The 14,019-nt window shown below is 34.5% G+C and overlaps 1 non-coding gene across 1 annotated transcript; it reads right to left on the bottom strand.

Annotated features, from left to right (window-relative positions):
- Positions 1-11,357: 11,357 nt before the first annotated feature.
- LOC121226525 (small nucleolar RNA R71) lies at positions 11,358-11,463 on the bottom strand. The gene has a single exon (XR_005924306.1). It is a non-coding gene; the product is annotated as a small nucleolar RNA R71 (small nucleolar RNA).
- Between the last annotated feature and the right edge of the window lie 2,556 nt (positions 11,464-14,019).

Genomic DNA, 14,019 nt, shown 5'->3' with positions numbered 1-14,019 from the left:
TTAAATGGTTAATAATGTGTATTTTTTATGTTAATATATATATTTTTAATTAATAATAGTTAAATGTTAATTAATAAACAAAAGAAAGAAAATATTAGCATGTTTTTCCATCATCTTTCTCCTTAGGCTGAATCCTCCATTTGAAAGGAACCAAAGCCTTGGCCATGGCTAAATTCATGGCATGGTAAGTATCTTTTAATCTGTTTTTAGTCATTTTTATATTTTTAAGATCATTGCAATTAGGTCCAGTTAATTTGTATCTTCATTTTCAAAACTGTTAAAGATTTTAAAACTTTACATTGATGAATATTATATGTTTTCTATATAAATTGTTAGATTTGGAAGATATGGAATGTTTAAAGACTATTTGATTAAGTAAATTTTGTTATTTTTGTATTTAGGGACTAAGTTGTTAAAATAGTAAAATTACATGAAATTATTGTGAAAATGTAATAAATATGGGTTGTATAGGGATTATGGAAATTTTGGTCAGCATGATTTGATTTAATTATGCTAAATATGAAGTTTCAGGCTTAGAGACTAAATTGAATAAAAGTTCAGGGTAAAAGTGTAAAATTTTGATAAATGGTAAATTACATGAATTTAAGTATTTTAAAGTATTTGAATTGGATAATTGAATTAAATTATTATATTTAGATCAAGAAACGGATCAATCGATAAACAAACGCGAAAAAGGAAAAATTGTTGATTAGTCCTTGGAGTCGTGTTTGCTAAAGAATTAGTTTAGGTAAGTTTGTATATCATTTATAAGATTAATTGATATCTTTACATATGTATCAATGAATTGGTGTTTGGAACAGTCTTGATTGAGAAAAGAAAAAGACCTGATTGAAATATATCATGGTATTATACTGGAAAAGGAAAAAGACCATGTTGAAAGATATCGTGGCATTACATTTGGTATTTTTTAATCAATGAAAAGGTTGAAAAGGATGTTATCCGAAAAAGATATCAAGTGAAAATTTTGAAAAGGATGTTATTCGAAAAAGATGTCAATGAAAAGTTCGAAAAGGATAACAATGAAAAGGTCGGTATCTCATCCTTCAACTATTCACTATTCAGGTAACATGTTTAAAGTGATATGCGTACCATAAGTATAGAAATGAGATGAAGGCTTTGATTAGTATAGCTTGATGATGAATATTAATGCCTTGGTGTAATTATATATTTCATATGTCTATAAATACGTTATCTAGTTAAGTTTGTGGTGTGTTTAGAGAATTAAATGATCATTTGAGTATTTTCCAAGTGATCTATGTTGTTTTATTTGGTTCAACGGGTAATAAAGGCTTAAAAAAATGAACTTAATTATATAAAATGTTATGAAACTATGATAAATGGAACGGAAAGTTTTGACATAAAAGTTTTGAAGGTGTGAATGTTACATATTAGAGATGTGATGAAAATGTTATGTATATAGATTTGCTTCCATTATATGTTCCTTGATATGGATGAATGTTTGATGTTTCATTATTGGACTTCCTGACTTGTGAGGTTGATGTTGTATTAGGAAATGGATAATCTCTTAAGCATGTCAAAGGAATTATTTTTGAATTATATAAATTGAGCCTATTCGGTAAGTTTACATTTAAGATTTATACGAGCTTACTAAGCATTATTTGCTTACGTTAGCTTTTTTTTTCTTGTAGATCATCGAAAAGCTCGATCGGTTGGAAATACGTAGGAGCACAATCACACTATCCATTCGTTATATTGGTAGTTTTGGTTGTTTTGGCTAACAGTTATAAATGGCATGTAATAAGAGTTTTTATGTTTTGGTCACTTGTGAATGCCTTGAGATTTAGATGGCTTTTGGTTTATTGAAGTGTGAATGAAGTGGTTTAATGGTAGATGTGTGATGTAAGCTTAAGGTATGAATTTATGGCATTGGATTTGAATTGATTTGGATGTTAAATTGTGGTACCAATGAGGGTATATTAGATAGACATTTAGATTAAATGATATGTCTATGTATTGGCATGTAATAGGGCTTGAATGTTGATTTGATAACTTGGTTTGTTTTAAGTTTGTTCCAACTGTGGTACCAATAAGTGGTATGCTTGAAATTGTTATTTGATATATATGAATTATGCTTAATGAATGAACTTGAAATGTTGAATTGATTCAAGTTGATGTGTTGAATTGTAGTGTCAATTGATGGCATATTGGTTAGGAACCTAAGTTGGTTGAGTTTGGTATGTTTTAAAGGGTTTTGGTCATGTGAAAATGATTGGAAATGGTAAGGTTTGTTGTGCAACAATAGGTTAATGCTTTGGCTTGTTTTAGGGTCATTTTAAGAAGCACACGGCTTGGGACACGAGCTATCACACGGTCACGTGCCACACAAGACCACCCTACATAGCCGTGTGTCATTATTATTTTAGGTGCAAGTTTTACACAATCTAAGTCACGGTCTATGATATGGTCGTGTGTCTCAAGTTAGTATGTAACACAGTCTGAGACACAGCTGTGTGACCCCTGTTTCCAAAATTTTCAAGTTTTTCCAAAATTTTTTGTTTTGTTTCAAATTGATCTTGTAATGTTCCTAACCTATTTTTAGGGCCCGTAAGATCAGTTTAAGGCCTGTAAGTGTATTGTATGTTATAAATGGAATGTGTAAATTATTGTTATAATTTCAATTGAATAAATTTTCTATTTGAAATCAAATGTTCTGATTATTCTAAATTGTACTATAATACTCCGTACCCTTAATTCGACGACGGAGATGGGTTAGGGGTGTTACAGGAAATAATACTTTTATTAAAACTAGTTACAAATAAGACTTTGACATTGAGACTTCGCCTTTGGCTCACCCAGTTATATGCATATTACGACTAGGAACCACAATTGTCTAATCACGATGGATTTTGGTCTGGTCTCTCCACAAACTATTGAATTCCCTTATTACTTGCAATACATAATGTCACAAACATATGTTCATATGAACTTAGTGAGTTATCCATACCTCGTATTAGCATAATTCTAATAAAATGACACTTTATGATTTTGAATTAAATTCTGACTTTCTAAACTAAGATAGTTCGCCAATCTCATTGGCCTATTATTTACAACCCACAAGCTGGATTGCTTATAGTTGGTATATTGCTTTCAAAGACACCATTGCTTACTTACTCTCACATCCTGGAGAATGATTCAACTTACTCAACTGCGTTCGATCTTTACAGAATCTTATTTGTAACTTAGCCTAGATGGATTTCCACTTATAAGATAGTTTTGACGCACTTTCACATATAAGATAGTCCCGATGGACTTCCATATATAAGATAGTCTTGACGGACTTTTACATCTTTCATAATTTTCATATTCCATGGCCATGGAGTTGTTTACATATATGGGCTCAAAGCCTTAGACTTTGTAGAGTCTTATATATTCAAAGAACCCATGCTAGGGTATCATATTCATTTGTGCATATATCTCCATACAATCCAACCAAACCTCCATAAAACTAAAAATCATCCATAAACATTCTCCATACTATCCACTCAAACCTCCGCAAAGGTAGATAACATGTGGAAAATAGTACACAATGCGACATTTCTTCATTTTTCATCCACCAAAACAACCCTCAACTCTCTGCATATCAAACACATGCATTTCATACTCAGACACTCTATCAACATTACTGTTTATGCACAAAACACATTACACCAACATTTCATACACTTTCATATCAACACAACATACATCACGATACATTAATATTCAGTTTACGAAGTAATTCATCAATTACACATCATTCAGCCATAAGATGACGCATCATTTACTCAATACTCAACCAAAATGTCCAACACACGATACTATGATAAAATAATTGTCACACCTCAAAAATGGAAAATCCAAAAAGGCGAGTGAGGTATGCATGTTAATTGTTTTGGCGCACTATGTTAGCATAATCTACCACTCTTCTGGCTTGTTGACGAGTTAGAGTATTGGTGCATGCTAGTGTTAAAGTATCCGCCCATTGGCGGTATCTAAGTATTTAATTACAGGGTATCTTCAAGTGAAGAAAGAGTATGCCTAAGAAAAAGTACGCCCCAAATTTTTGGCTGAGCACGGATAGCCTACCAAGTGTATGAAAAAGTTGTAGGAAACTTAATTGTCTTTAAGACCATGCCATACGCGAGTCATCGCCAAGGTATAGTACGCTCGATTTACATGAAAGCTATTCAAATTGGCTTTTACAATGAGATTAGTTGGGAGTCAACGCAATTGATATGGCCCTCCCCATGACTAGTTAAACAGTAACGTAGATCTTTGTCAGATTTTTTTTACCTTCCCTTGAATTTTATAGGGAAATCAGGGAACAAGTTTAATAAGCAGCATCACTTGTTAAAATCCACAAAATGGGGACTAATAGTGTATATATAACGAAGGAGGAGGCATTCCAAATGGTTTTTCTTTCTACTTTACGTTCTGTTCCTTCTTACGAACCTAAATGTTCTCTTCTTATTCGTTAAGCTAGATCTAAGATTTCGTTTAATCAATGGATGATTCAACCTTCTGATAAGTCTTATAAATTTTTATGTTACGATTTTTGAGTAGTAAGAATGTTAAAAAGACATAAGAACAGTAGGGTGTAAGTGGAAGGCCCTACGTGAGGGTCACATGAACTTTAGTAAACTATCTGTAAATAAGGATTTTAACAGAAATTCCATGATCTTGTAAGCAGTTACTGTTGCTGGATCGAGAAGGATGATCAAAACAGAAGTTCCGAGCCGAAGTAAAGATGGGTCTCTGGTAAGTCTCTAAACCCAACTCCTGCATGTTATTTTATGATGATTCTTTGTATGATTGATATCCATGTAGTTGTGCATATCTTCTTGAGGAGTTGTTGTGTGTATGTGTGTGTGTTTTCTGTGAAGCATCTGTATGTATGTAATGAAATGTACGATGTGCTGCATGAATATGGCGATGTGTGATAGGCATGCATGATAAATTATGTATTGAAAAGTATGATTCTGTTATGGGTATGAGTGAAATCTTTGTAAATGTGCCCATTATGTTAATTGAATGATGCATGAAAAAATATAGTTGGTGATAAGGGGTTTCGAGCGGAGTGTCAGTAAAATATGTGATATGATATTGGAATCCGCAGTGGTGCTTTGATGTTGTTCATTGGGACGATAAACACAAAGGCTAATATGGCAAAAATGTAGTCTGCTGGGATAATAAACACGACAAAAAGCCAGTGTGGCAGATATGTGGAAAGACAATGGCCATGGCACATTCTGGAAATGACGGATGAGAAACATTTTTCTACTAGGGTTTTTGTGTGTCCTAAGGGCGATGATGGGCAAACCTCAAGCGATGTTGAGTTTAGGAAAATCAATGTCGCCAAATACGATAATTTATGTGGTGCCTTGATGGAAAACCAAACCGAGCCTTTGTGGTGAATTATCTAAAAATCCTATGTGGCGTATTATTTGGAAAGCCTTAGTGGCAAAGTTATTTGGGAAGCCATTGTGACAATTTATCTGAAAAGTTTATGTGACGTATTATTTAGGAAGCTTTAGTGGCGAGTGATCTGAAAAACCTATATGAAAAATTTTGTAACGCCACTTAACACCTAAGTGGTGAGTTGTTAGCCTTCCTTCGTGGTGAGATTTGGTTATGTCTTTAAGGCATTTTCTGAAAGAATTGCCGACAACATACCCAACTGATTAACTCACCATTATAATTCGCCTGGACAAAAAACTTGGTGTATCTGGAATTATGGGTTGTGTAAGTGTCCGCCAAACCTAAGAATTCTCAAATTATGTATCGAAATCATTTCGGATTCTTTTGGATGATCTCAAATATTGCATTGATCAAAATAATTCCGGTGTCTGGATCGATTTTAAGATATGGTGTGACTAGCATCCTGACAGCCGCTAGAGCTAGTATAAAAATCTACAAAGAATAGTATCTGAATGTATATCATTTTGAGGAATATAACCAACTTCTATCTTCAAAGAGATTGTGAAATAGAATCCATAATAAGGTGTGAATTTTTTGATCCACTAATAAAGTGAAATGTGCATAAGTGGGTTAAGTGCATAGGTTGGCATATAGTTATCCGCTAGGAATCAGAAAAGTATCCGCCAAAATCAGAAAGGAAGTCTAGAATTTTTAAGTAGAGGAATTCAACAACAACGTTTAAAGGTAATATTGGTTAAGACTGACTAAGTTTCGTTGAACTTACAAGCATCTATTTGTAATGGAGGTTCTTGGAATTGGTCCAGTTCACCAGGAGGGACCAAGCTAGGAATGCACGATAGTGGCAATTCGAAGAATGATATTATGCATAAAGAGGGGACTCTTGGGAATTTGGAGAATAGTATTCTACGCCAAGATTAAGTCTGGTTTAAAAAATATTTAAGTTGTAATGTCTTATATTGCTTTTTGAGAATCTATTGTAATTAATAAACATTTCCTTCAAAATCTTTTAACTTAGAAAAGAATATAAACAAATAAGAAGTATGTTCAGTATGGTTTTTGCCAATTGTAAATTTTTTGTTAACTATTTAAGTATTGTGGCATCCTATATACAGTTCTAGTAAATTAGACTGGGTATAGGGTGTTACAAGAATAATCGTCTAAGAAATGAGTTCTGGAACTCACTTGAAAGTTGACGCCAAAACCTTATTCTTAGATTTTTCCCTTGCTACCCGAACCTCCAGTAGCTTACAAAACATAACAACTATTTCAGAATCTTTCACGAAGACATTTCATCATCATAATAACCAGAATTTTTTTGCATACAGAGGCCCTTAAAATGATTATCCACAACTTTATCCAATATAGAAAAAAATCGATGGCCAACTAAAATCCTTAACTCTCTTTCCTTTACTTGAATTTGTAACACAAAAAGGTTAAAAAGCTTACCAACTTGATAAAATATCAATTACTTATGTACAAATTTAACTTCTTTCCTTCAACCAGATCAATGAAGAGGATGAAGGAACCTCTACCTGAGAATAACATCTCTCCCTTATATACTACTCACTCATTTCCTTCACCAATCCCAAATTCAACAGCCAAGTATACACACCCATAATCATCATGTCTCCTACTAACAATAGTCCTAGTTTAAACTCAATAGAACCAAGGTTGAAATCCAACCTTTCCACAACCAGTCTTTCATTTCTTCTTATTTCTACTAGAAGTCGTTCAATTTGTAAGCTTTTCAAATTAGTCCCCAATTTCACCTTTCCAACTTAACTTCGACATTTCGAGGTGTGACAATAACTCAAAGAAAGATTCACTGGGCATTTTAGGACAAACTTTGTGTACCTAAAAAGTTTAGCGACATGAGTTTTCAAAGCTTTCATTACTTTTAATCTGTCTATGTTAGGAAAACAAGGGTGGTGTTTTATTTTTACTTCGGAGCCTTGATCAACTAGGGTGTTCAAAGTGAAGTTTTTCCCCATTGTAGATTTCTAAAAGTGATGAAAGGGAAAAAACCTTCTTTCGTATGAAGAAGCTTGCATGCAACTAAGGGGCTACTCTCGAAGGTATATGTTGGCATTTTGGTAATGGGGCAGACATACGAGCTTTTCAGGATCCGTGGCTTAAGGATGATAGAGATTTCTATATTGCATCTTCCTCGTAGTTGGCCATGGAAAATTTAGGGGAAAAGGATTTACTACAATGTGATGAGGTGGCTTGGGATAAAACTTTTCTTAAGGCTTTCTCGTACCTTTGGATATGGCTCGTGTAATGAATATTCCTATTAGCTAACAATGGCCTAACGATAAACTCGTATTGCATTTCATCGAGCATGGTAGGTACATTGTTACATGTTGTTATGTGCTTGTTGTAAAGTTTTTCTTGCATTTGGAATAGAGCCTTATTGCTGGAAGTTGACCTCATGTTTTGAACGCCCATATTCCCTCAAAGGTGTATGACTTTGTATGGCATTGCTTAAGGAATTTCTTCCCATGTAAGGCTCGTTTGTTGGAGAAGGGTTGTAATGTTGATCCATTATGTTTATCTTATGGTCAGGTTAAGACAATGAATCATGTGTTTCTTAAGTGCCACTGAACTATTGAAGTGTGGCACTATGTTGATATTTTAATTTGGCATACCTCTATTACTAACCTTATTGAGTACTTTTTAACACATGCTAGGGAAGCTCTAATGGAGAGGGCACTTACACTGTTGTTTAGCACATGGTTATTCTGAAATCGAATTTGTTAGAAAAATGAGTAGTCCATTTCTGTGTAAGGTGTGGCCTTTGTGATCAATATTTAGAGGAATGAATGGAAACTTAATGGGCGATTGAACGTATTGTATCTTGTCCGCCAGCTCGAGCTGTTACTGTGTAGCGTTGGTCGAGACCAGCTGCTGGCTAGTTGAAATGTAATATGAGCATGACATGTTTTCATGAGAATGGGACCATGGGTTTAGCGGCTCTATTGCGTAATGAGCATAGGGTGTTTATGCATGGAATGTAATGTTGGGTTGAGTACCATGTCAACCTCCACATGGCAAAGGCTATGTTCGTCAAAGAAGTGTTATAGTGGCTAAAGGACTTGCAAAAAGACTATATTATTCTAGAGTTGAATTTCTTAAATGTTTTAAATTTTTTGAACTCACAAAATTATAATATTTCTAATTTTGGTTTAATTTTATAGGATTGTTTAATGTTGAGTTTCAACATGTGTCCTTTCAACGAATTCAATGGACAGCAAATAGGGCGACTTACAGTCTCGCTAGGGTGGCCTTATCATCTGCAACCCATTTTGTTTTTAATCATATTCTAGAATGTGTTTTGAGTATATCTTTTGATGCTACTTTAATACCCATTAAGAAAGAGGAACTTAGAACTGGGTGTATAGTGTAAGCGTATCGGCTTGGGTTCTAATTTGCCCTTTCTTGATTTGGGTTGCTTCTTTGTTTTGTGGATTAATGAAAATTGGCTTTTCTTCAAAAAAAAAGAAGAAGAAGAAGAAGAAAAGAAGGAAAGAACAAAAGAAGGAAAGGAATACTATTATTTGATTATTTATCTATATTTTAATTATAAAGTTACTTAAATGATTTTTAATTTATATTTTTAAGTTCAATAGTTTTGTTTTAAAATTAATTTTTACCTTTAATAATATTAGATTAATTTATGTTAAAAATTCATGATAAATAATAAAAATGATTTATAGTTTAAATTTTAAAATAATTATTCATTTAAAATTAGATTTTATTAAATATTATTTTGTTCACATGCGTACTTCAAATTTATTAATCACTATTAAACGATTTTGACAAGTGTCAAGGTTATATTTCAACACAACCTCAACATATTTTTTTAGAGATGATACACCATTTTTATGACCTTTTAAAAGATTCCTTATGAAACCTTGTACAAATTAACTCTAATCTGTCAAGATTAGTGTAATGTTTCTCTTATAAATACATGAAACACCCCTCAGCCCTCTAATCATTAACTCTAACTCATAAAATTAAATCCTTTCAATTGAAATGTGTGATAAATCTTTGTTAAATTATCTTCTAAACCTATTCAAGCTTGGACAATCCTTTGTTGGATATTTAAATGATTTCAATCCAATTCTCACTTCAATTGAAGATGACATCATTTCTCTTGATTTTTGTGAATCTTACTATTCCTACACGTTGTTTCACTAGATTTTTGTATTATATTACTTTTAACTTAAACAACTAAATAAGACAGAACCACACGCCAAGAATTACTTGAAGGAAGCCAGACGATCCATCTAAAAAGCTGGAGCTACTCCAAGACTAAAGATCTCTCTTAGAATTCCTTCAGGGGTTTTAGAGTTTTCTTTATGTTTTGTTATTTTCATACTTTTGAGATGTACTATTATTTTATTATGAACTAAACCCCTTAGATACCTAAGGGGGATAAAACCTATGATGGATCTTGTTATTATTATCTGAACTGTATGATAAATATTTGATTTGTTCTTAATTATGTGTTCTTAATGCTTGAGTTAATATTCCGGGTATTAATTCATGATTTGATGTGCTTATGAAGAGGAGGAATAGACCCTGCCTAAGAGTAGATTTGGCATAATTAAGCAGAGTTGATCGAACGCTTAGAATTAGGGTTACAAGATTTTACCGGATTAGGGTGAAACCTAATAAGGGGATCCATAGATCGAGTTAATGCAACCCTAGGGTGTTAATTAGAGAAAAGTCTCGGTTATTCAATCTAGGGATTAGATGTTATTAGTCTTGAATAGGGATAATAACTTAACTTAGGGATCTCTACGGAACAAGTCAAGTGAATAAATCGTCCTGTTCAGAGTCAGATAACAAGTGAAATCTAGGTGGATTCCTCCTTGGGTGTCGTCTTTATCAATTGCTTTTCTTCAAGTCCTTTTCCAAATTTTCTCTTTGCTTTAATTAAATTAGTTAATTATTTAAATAATTAGTTAATTAAAACAAACCCTTTTATTCTTAGGCTAGATAATAAAAAGATAGTTATTACTAGTACTTTTGGTTCCCTTGGGTACGATATCCCGGTCTTGCCATTACTATACTATTATTCGATAAGTGTGCTTGCCTTTTCGTCGTGATAATAGTTAGTCTAGGTCTGATCTTCATTATAAATATTTATTACTTGTTACGAATCACGCGATCAAGTTTTTGGCGCCGTTGCCGGGGATCTGAAATATTAGGAACACTAAATTTTTATTACTTTAGCCATTTATTTTTCTTGCAATTTTATATTATTTATTATTTATTAATTTACTTTTTTCTCTCTCTTGGCAGGTTTTTATAGTTTATGACTAGAAGAAACCCGTCAGGACCATTACTCTTTGACGAAGAAATCGATCGTACAATTCACAAAAATCAAAGAGAAATAAGGCGTAGTTTACACTACACGTAGAACGAGTGAGAAGAAGATACTCAAACCCCAACTGAAGAGATGGCCGAAAATCTAGGCAATCAGCTGCCTCCTGCAATTGCAGCTAATCAAAATCCTGCTCTACGTGCTATGTATGATTATGCTAAACCTTCTTTAACTGGAACTGAGTCTAGTATAGTTAGACCTGCTATTGCTGTGAATAATTTCAAACTAAAACCTAACACTATTCAGATGATACATCAGTTTGTTCAGTTTGATGGTTTGCAGGATGAAGATCCCAAAGCTCACTTAGCAAATTTCCTCGAATTTTACGATACATTCAAAATCAATGGCGTTTCTGATGATGCCATTCGTCTTCGGTTATTTCCCTTTTCACTGAGAAACAAAGCTAAACAGTGGTTGAACTCATTACCACGAGGGTCTATCACTACTTGGGAACAAATAATCGAGAAATTTTTACTAAAATATTTTTCGCCGGCTAAAATGGCTAAATTGCATAATGATATCTCTTCTTTTGTGCAGATGGATTTAGAAACACTTTACGATGCATGGGAGAGATACAAGGACTTACTGAGAAGGTGACCTCACCATGGGTTACCACTTTGGTTGCAAGTTCAAACGTTCTACAATGGTGTGAATCCCTCGACAAGACAAATGATTGATGCAGCTGTGTTATGAGGACAAGAAAAACGTTCTATCGGAAGATGCCTATGAATTCATAGAAGAGATGTCACTGATCAACTATCAGTGCCAAGTTATGAGGACAAAGCCAACGAAAACATTCGGCGTCTATAACATCGATTCAGTCACCATGCTCTCAAATCAGGTAGAACTTCTCAATAAAAAGATTGATGGTTTACTTGGTTCTACGCAGGTACATCCAGTAATGAGGTGTGACTCAAGCGGAGGAGGTGTACATACAGAATATCAATCCTTTAATCCCACAACCGAAGAGGAACAAGTCAACTATATAGGTAAAAATAACTTTAGATCTCAAAATAACCCATACAGTAATACTTATAATACAGGTTGGAAAAACCACCCAAATTTCTCCTGAGGTGGTCAAGGGAATCAAAAGCCATAAAATCCTCAAGGTTTTCAATAGCCACCTTATCAACAAGAGAAGAAACCGAACCTTGAAGAGATGCTTTCTAAATTCATCTCGGTGTCAGAAAACTGTTTCCAAAATACCGAGACAGCACTTAAGAATCAACAAGCATCGATCCAAGGATTAGAAACTCAGATAGGTTAGCTATCCAAACTAATCTCCGAACGACCACAAGGTAGCCTACCAAGTAATACTGAACCTAATCCAAGGGAACACCTCAATACAATTAGCACTCAAGATAAGAAAGGATTCATTGCACCTGAACCAGAATTACAACAAGACAACACGATGAACAAATGACGAGAAGAGGTAAACAATAATGATCCCAAACAGGTAAGTACAAATCATGAACCTCGTGTGCCATATCCTAAAGCTATGATGAAAGACAGAACAGAAGAATAATTCGGTAAGTTTGTCAAACTCTTAAAGAAATTACATATTAACTTACCATTTATTGAAATTCTTTCGTAGATGCCCAACTCAGCAAAATTTTTAAAGGAACTTCTGAGCAATAAAAGGAAATTAGATGCTACATCACATGTGGAACTCAATGCAGTCTGCTCAGCTATTCTAAAGAATAAGCTACCTAACAAATTGAAAGATCCAGGGAGTTTTACAATTCCTTGCTTAATTGGTAGTCTATCAGTGAATAATGCTTTAGCTGATCTAAGGGCAAGTATAAATGTTATGCCATATAAAATGTTTAAACGAATGGGTCTCGGTAAACCCAAACAGGTTAAGATGAGCATACAATTGGCTGACAAAACAGTTAGATTTCCTAAGGGTATTATTGAAGACGTTCTCGTTAAAATTGATAAATTTATTTACCTAGTAGACTTTGTTGTCTTAGAAATGGATGAGGATAAAGAGGTACCTCTAATTTTAGGACGACCATTTTTAGCAACTATCAGAACCATTATTAATGTAGGCACAGGAGAGCTAACACTTAGTGCAGGTGACGATGCGGTAACACTCCAAGCACGCGACTTAATTAAAACCTTTAAAACTCAAGATAATGCTATAAAAACTGTCGATAAAAAAACTAATATTCAATCTTCCTTGTAGGAACTTCCTCGAACAAAGACAATAGAGACAGTGTGTTACTATCATGAAGAGAACAAAGACGTCTATGAAGAACGAAAACTACGGATAGAGAAGCTAGACGAACGGCGAGAACACAAACCGAGAACACATGATAAACCAAAACTACGCAAAAACAAGCCCGATACCTCTCCTAATCAACTTCAGGTCGGCGATACAGTCTTTCTAGATGCCGTTGATCCTTACATTGTCACTACCACACCAAATGAGGAAATCCCTCTTACGGTACTTGGTATTTTTCCATTCGGTACAGTGGAGGTGAGTCATCCCAAGTTCGGCACTTTTAAGGTAAACAACACCCGTTTAAAACCTTATTTCAAAATTGACAGCAAGAACGAGGAGTATAAACTCCTCGAACTACCATGATCATTCAAAGGAGAGGTAAGTCGAGCTTAGACTATAATTAAATGCTTCTCGAGAGGCAACCCGAGCACTAACAAAATTTGATTTCTTTATTTTTATTGTTATTTTCTCACACTTCGAATCAATTAACTTAATCTTTGAATTGCAAAGTTTTTCAGCACACATGGCCAGGCACACAGGCGTACCTAAAGCCGTGGCCAAACAGGGGAAGAGACACGACCGTGTGATACGGCCGTGTTGAAGCAGGACATGATTTCCCTAAAACACGGGGTACGATAAATCTCCACGGCCATGCGACATGGCCGTGGGTGAATTTGATAGGAACACACGGGCGTGGGAATGCAAACCCACGGGCATACCAGGGACAAGGCTCGATTCTGTTTCTTCGACACGGGCATGCGACACGCCCGTGCCATTCAGCCGTGTACAACAATACATAGGCGTGCTACCTTAACACATGGGCATAGGATAAGCGAACAAAGCTAGGAACGACCGTGCGACATGACCATGTGCCACACACGCCCACGACACACAGGCGTGGGACAGTAGCTCGGCATGACCTAAATTGAAAAATTTGAAA

Source organism: Gossypium hirsutum, chromosome A03, assembly GCF_007990345.1.
Source record: "Gossypium hirsutum isolate 1008001.06 chromosome A03, Gossypium_hirsutum_v2.1, whole genome shotgun sequence".
In the NCBI taxonomy this organism is placed as follows: domain Eukaryota; kingdom Viridiplantae; phylum Streptophyta; class Magnoliopsida; order Malvales; family Malvaceae; genus Gossypium; species Gossypium hirsutum.
The sequence above is the reverse complement of the archived record's forward strand: the minus strand, read 5'-3'. Positions and strand labels throughout refer to the sequence as shown.